The following is a 7,150-nucleotide window of genomic DNA, read 5'->3' as shown; positions in this document are numbered from 1 at the left end:
TTTCTAGGCTTAGCTCTAGATACAGCGCTCCCCGGTGAAGCTTCCAACCACTACTGCTGTCTTGGACATCACATATTTGTTAGGCAAACATGGCATATTATAAAGTACGATTATGGCCATGTTTCTCGGAATGGTCTAACCTTCTGAGAGGCATCAAAACCGTGCTTTGAAATCCTGTCCTGTGCTAGCACTGAGAAGTATTAACAATGGCATTATAGAAAACATATAAATGGCATGATACCGCGCACTTCCGACGTCTGCCCGGCTTGCTCTAAAGGGACAGCTGGCTAGAGCCGCAATACATTTCTTGCTGCTTATGTGCTCGCAGCTATCATTGTGACTGCATGTACATGAAGCCAGAAGAGTAGTAATTTTTCACGTCTTCAGGCGCTAGAACATTGAAGTGCAGGATGTGTTTAAGGCGTTGCGGCATTAATTCGACTGTAGTTGCGGCCACCAGAGAAGCAGCAGCCTTGTCAAATGCATTGCACAGTGTTGCATCAGTGGTAGTCACAGTAGTAGAGCAGCTTAACAGTGAAGTAGGCGACGTCTTGATTCTAGATGTACGAAAGGTACGCGTGGAAAATGAAGCGCTGCGCCTTCACTCTGTGCGTTGCACAGGATGTTTCTCGTCGAGGCCTCGCAGTTAGCGTCACCCAAAGCAAAGATTCAGACGACGACATTGCGAGGCAACGGCCATAATAGCCCGCCGTCTGGGTTTCAACGCTAGAGAATGAGCACATCTAACCAAGCTAGTGGCCGGGAAAGCCAAAATTTTGAGGCACTGTTCACCTCTGCACTGCTCAGTAACGTCTCGCCAGAGCTTGCAACCCAGAATGAGCCACAGCACCATAACGGCTTAACCTTGGTCAAACGGCGTCGGCGGTCGAAACAGAGCACGGGCACCAACGCAGCGCTAGTTTGTCGGTGATGGTGAGGCCGCGCGAACTTGAGGCGCTCTTCGTGTCGGTACTGGTTCCTTCCACACGTGTACATATATGTTTGAAGCTGTAACGCTGGTTGTGTCGAATGACCCGCTTGAATGTACCCAGCCACGCATGTTTTACTGAGACCGGAAGCCTGTTGATTCGAACAAATAGGAATATGAAACGATTGATTCCGGCAAGCCGCACATTGAAGCTTTTCTGATCAGAGAAGTTTGATAGCACGCCACATTTATTCCAGCCCAACAACCAGTGGCTGTGCGTCGGGCACTACAGCCGAGCGCCTTGACAACGAAGTGGTACGGGCCTCTTAAATTCTTTGGTATACGATCGAGTAACTTAGTTGTAAGGGTCACACATTAGAGCAAGGTGGGACCGTTCAGCGCATGAAAACATTATTTACCGCAAATCGAAGAGTTAATTAATGAAATAGGTCACTGAGTTTTCTCTGGACACTCCGTCCAATGGGATGTGCAATGGTATTTGGCCTAATCATGCCGGTCACGGAAAGCTCGGCGGTGAAATCTGGGGGCAATAAAAGATACAATTGCAGAGCATCGGATGCCGCTATTGCCCCTCTTGCCATGAAAAGTTTTGTTTCGCACAACGCGTAATCAAATGTAATGCAGGAAATGAGCATTCGACAACTGCTCGCGAAGTTCACGTCATATTGCCGCTTTCAAAAGGTTCCGTTCAAAACGGCCCGCGGCTTCAGCCGGTTTCGTACACGTGTAGCGTTTATTCTTCTGAGGGGGGCCACTGTTGACTTCCAGTTCTCTAGCGTTTTCTACTGATCGCTTATAGCTGTCGTGACCCAGGTTGCGTGTTGTAGGCCCGATTGGTTTTCGGAGCAGGAACAAGAACGAGGAGGCTGGAAACCGGACTTTGAAGTCAGATGTGAAACTTTACATGCATTATTTACATGGTATCGTTTTTAGTGGGAGACTGACTAGATGAACTGCCTCCGTTTTACGACCCCCGGCACACACTTGTCGCCAGTTTTTATATGGTTGAATTGCTATGTTCTCTAGATGAAAGGCAGGCCACTTTATGAGGGAGTGTCTCTGTCACCTCACTTTCCCGCACTCTCACACACACGCACCAACACTGCTCTCCCTCGTTGACACGCCCATCAGACTTTTCCTGGCTTGACGGTGAGGAGGTGGCTGTCTAGACGGCGTAGATGGCGTCAGCCGCTTGTCTTCGTGCGTGTTCGCAGCTGGGCTGACTCATCTGTCCCGACGTCGCCGGACTGCATTCAGCGAGACCACTTAGCCGAAAGCTGTCCTCGTGGCTCGCTACGGGAAGAAAGGGAAGAATGCACGCCCGCTCTCCATAGCGAGGCTCGACACTTGAAAGGACCGAAATTTGGCCGTTTCCCCTCTATTGTTCCGATCATCGACGTGTTGGCGGGACCACTGATAATTGCCGCCATGTGACGAACAAGCCTTCGGCCGGCCGGTGCCAGGCGCAATGGCGTCTCACCGGAGCCGAGATTCGGCGCTCATAGCCAGACGATCCCCCCGCTCTGGCTTGAGGGGGGTCAGTGGCACCTGCTTCCAGTCTCGATCGTTTCGCCGTTCTTAAGATCCGAAGCGGCGGTCTCCGCAGCTCGTCCGATCACAATATAGCTCACTGGTTAGCGTCGCCGTTCAGAGGGAGCGCAGAGTTGGAAAAGGTGAACTATAGTATAGCTTTTTCGCTAGGAGAGTCGTGAAACTTTGCAGCCATTCTGCCCGCTGTGCAGTTTTTAGTGTGGAAGCACTACTCCACGAGGTAATAAGTCCAAACTGAGGTTTGTTTGCTCCTTATCATTGAAGCAACCGAGTCATCTTGACACAGCAGCAACATAGCAACAGTCAAACAACAACAACAAAAAATTCCGTCGGAAAGGAGAGGATTCTGACTCGGGTATTTTTCGTAGATAGCCAATAAAGGAAACCTTGTAGCTAACCCCATTTTTTGTAGCTAATACGCTTGCTTTATTGCACTCGAAATAAACAATGTTTTCACAAAAAAACCTCAGCCATATTTGACTAAGATAGCATGTGGAAATTTCTTTCAAAATCTTCAATGTTTCAGTCAGGTGCTGATCCACAAGTGGGATAATTTCACAAAAACTTGCTATGTTTGTTTTCATTAAAGTATTCACTCACTGACCGTGCGTCAAGGTCGGATTGGCGCACAGCCATCCTACTTCGCCCTATACTGTACAGGCCTAATGCCATTACGAGATCATAAGGAATATGGTCCTCGTTTTAAATCTGGAGATATTTGATACCGTAAGATTTAATTGGAAAAAGGTTTTCAAGAATCCTTTGATGGACGTCTCAAAAGAAAACTGCGTCGCTGCAGTTCAAGAAAATATGCTCAATAGTTTTGTTCTTTTTGCACAGTGGACTGTAGACTCCACAGGGCACAAAAATTTCGTTCTGCTGCAACCACGCTTTAAGTGGTAAAGTCCTGCTATGTAGTCTGAAAAATAATGTTCAGGCATCGGCAGTAATGCCCCTTTTTCTTTTAAATAGGTTTTAAAACATCTCGACATTGTCATAAAAAAACACTATTTAGATGCTTTTTAAAACATCTTGAGATTGCCACAATCCTTTGTGAGTATGGCAAATAGCCCTGCATGTACAAACTGCGGGTGCGACGAGACTATGGGCCACATTCTTTGTGAGTGCCCCATATACAGCGAGGAAAGACAGTGTCTATGCCGTGCGCTGGAGCGTCTAGATGGACGCCCACTGACTGAAGTTATGATCCTAGGTCCCTGGCAACGGCGAGCGTCTGCGGTGAAGGCTCCCAGGCACTGTTCCGCTTTATGAAAAGCACAGGACTGATCGAAAGGCTATGATTTTTTATGTTACGTGATATGACTGTGACGTGATGTGACATGTCTGTGATGTGACTGTACTGTCTTCACCCATTCCTCTCTCACCCACAACCTTTAAACCCACCTGCCCCTGTCCCCCAGTGCAGGATAGCAAACCAGTTCCTTTACCGGTTAACCTCCCGGCCTTTCCTCCTCGTCTTCCTCCTCCTTGAGATTGCCATGATCCTATTAAATGGCGGAGGGAAGAGTAAGTCAAAATATCGCTTCTAACGCTTTTCCGTGTAACATAACTAAGGTAATCCAATCGGAAACGTGTATCACAAAAACAACAAGCTTGTCCAACTTCTCCCAAATATCCACGAATAGCGCCTTCCATACAATGTGATGTACAACAGTTACGCACACCCTGTCCCAGTCTCAAATGAAAAACAGCACGTAAAAAGGGGTCCTTAGCATCCATAAAGAACTAACTGCCGTACAAATCAGTATCATAAGCCAAGACCTCCATCGCGTACACTTCAAAACACGTTTTTTCGACTTGCCCTTTCCGACGAGGAACCCCCCACAAACACTGCAAACACCCTATGGAACGTTTGCCCATTTATATGGGAATAGTGTAGCACTTGAATTCACGTGTCACAGCTTGCTGACCAAAACAAGATTACAGACAGTGGTGCTTCAAAACATTCTGAGGTTCAATCCACCAAATCTTGCGGTCACCGGTCACCCCGTGTGTTTTATTGCCACTCTTGTTGTCTACCAAATAGCATATTGCACATACCCACACATGGCGATTGGCCAAGAATTGCATGGGCAGCAGAGAAAGCTTTTGATCTAAAAGTTTTATCTATGCTTACATATCGTCTTCTTCTTCTTCTTCTCGGTGCATTTGGCACATACCCACAGTGGGGGATAGACAAGAGCTCGCGCTGCGCACTACATGTCGTCGTCTTCACCAACTATTAAACACAAAGCGAAGCCACCAGCGGACAGGCGGTTAAGCACATGGTTTCGCAAGTCCACTCGGCTTAACTACGCTAAGGCGCTACCATTTCTTTTTCTCTGCGTTGATATAGATTGTTATCATAGCGCATTCAGAGTTTGGATTCTACCGCACCGTTATTGCTGTAATGTCGAGAAGCACTCCATGTGCACGCCACAGCCCAAAGCTATCTTCCTAGGGCAATCGCCATGAAGTGCTTCGTTAAAAAACAGAAAATCACCCCTCGGGGACGCCTGAATGTCTTCTTTGTACAGCCGAATTGGTTGTAGTGGCCTTCGTTCTAGGCGCAATTCCCGTAAATATGAGAGGAATTTCGCAGGCGCATTAGCATTCCTTTATTTTGCATGTTCATTATCTTTTCTGTATATAGAACTTATGCTGTTTCATTTTAACTTGTTGTCTTTAGTGTTTGCGGTACTGGTTTTGATGTTTATTCAATACGCTTTCTTTTCTTTTCACAACGTAGAGCTCTGTTTTGCAAAGCTTTGATTAGATGTTTTGTTTTTAACATTGTAAAAGATACTCTAGAGTCCTAGCTTCGGTCTCTGTCTTTGTGGCCCCTATCTGCGCAGCTATTGTTTGTTCTACGATGAATTGCATATCATCATAATAAACTGAAAGTTGGGGTTTCTTGCCTGGGGTTCTAGAAACCAATATACAATGCCTTACTGGAATCGAATGGCTGTCGCTAGTAAGGGACCATAAACGTTAGTCCGTAGAAGGAAGTTTTCTTCGGGGATGAGCTGTACTAGACCATCGATAGAGATAAATATGAAAGCGTGTGTCTCTGGAACATCTGTACATCGATCGCTCTCACTCAGCCCAAGATAAATAAATAAATAAATAACATCTCTTTATTGATAAATATCTTCATCAAAGAGTTGATGACAAACATTGAGAAATTAGCTGTATTTAGGAATTACGTCTTCCTTGGTGAAACACTAAAATGGAACTTTTTCCTTTCAGTGCTACAAGTTACATCTACAGCAGCTTCTGCGCAGTAAACACTGTGTTGGCTGAAATCCCTCAGATACAGCTATAGTCCTTTCTAGCCTGCGCTTAATATTAGAGTAAGTTCTCGAGGAAACCAGAAAAAAAAAGGAGAATGAAAGGGACGCTCTTGAAAGAAATGTACGCGAAAACACTTTCAGAGAAAAGTAAGTTGTGTAGCTGACGTGGGTAACACAGTTCATAACTGTTCATAAGCGTCACTCTAGCAACGAAGACAAGCAAAAAAAAAAAAAAGAAAAAAAAGGGTACGCACTTAAGTATTGTTACGTCATGAAATGCGAAAAGGTTATGAGTTCCGTGCTATAGTTTTGTTATGAGTTCTGTGCTTCGCTACTTAGTACCGTTGCTTAGTTGCCATTCCTATCGGTCAAATTCGGACGGACCTTGGGTCAAGGGCGGAAACTTTGGGAGCGCTTCACATACATTTTCAAGTCACCACTGAGTTGGCCAGATTAAAATTCGAGCAGACACAATTTCGGTCACATTCGGAAGAAGTAAAACTTCGCGTGTCCAAACAGGCCAAATTTTTGAGGTGGCACATGTAGGTTTGGAGGTTGCCACTGAAATGGCTACACTCGAATTAGGTTAGACATCGAATGTGGTCAAATTCTGACGAGGTCGATTTTTGGGGACGAAGAGGCCAAATTTTGGGGATGGCTGGTCCAAATTTTTCGCTTACCGTCGAGTTGACCATACTCGAGTTGGAAGGGGTACCAAATTTTTTCAAATTACAAGTTATTTAAATTTAATAAATTTGATAATACTTTCTGCAGATACGCTCAATCTGTCCCCAGCCCCTGTCCACAACCTAATCTTCTGCGGGCGGGGCCTGTTTCAAGACGATAGTCCTTAATGGCTCATGCTCGGGAATCGTGTCAGTCCGTTCGTCCGTCCGTCAGTCCGTAAAGCATTCGTTACGTGGGAGGCAGTAGCTGGCAGCTGAAATGGTCGAGTACTAACTGTACGTAGGGCTTCCTGACCGCTTGGCAGCTGGGAGCTGCCAACTCAGGCCCCTCCTTTGATATGGGAGGGTGATATCAGAATGTGCCTGCCAAGACACTTGCATTCACGTTATCTCTAGGCCACGTGGGCACGTTCATACGGCTCGGTTAAAGCGGGACGTTATATGTTGGCTAGTACCTTACGCTACAGCGGAAAGAGGTGCCGTAGGGGATGGCTTTGGACCACCGCACAATAGAGGCTTTCGCCTCGTCGAAGTTTAGTGATCAAAAGGGCCCCTAGAATGTTTTATACCTCGATCCCAATCAAAGCGAGTGCGTGCCGCGCTGCGACAGCTCAGAGGCTTGGTTATATTTAATGTCCGGGGAATTAAGAAGCATTGAGTGATTTTAATGT

Source organism: Amblyomma maculatum, chromosome 1 (assembly GCF_055883805.1).
Source record: "Amblyomma maculatum isolate TAMU_Amacu chromosome 1, ASM5588380v1, whole genome shotgun sequence".
NCBI lineage: Eukaryota > Metazoa > Arthropoda > Arachnida > Ixodida > Ixodidae > Amblyomma > Amblyomma maculatum.
This window is presented reverse-complemented; position numbering follows the sequence as displayed.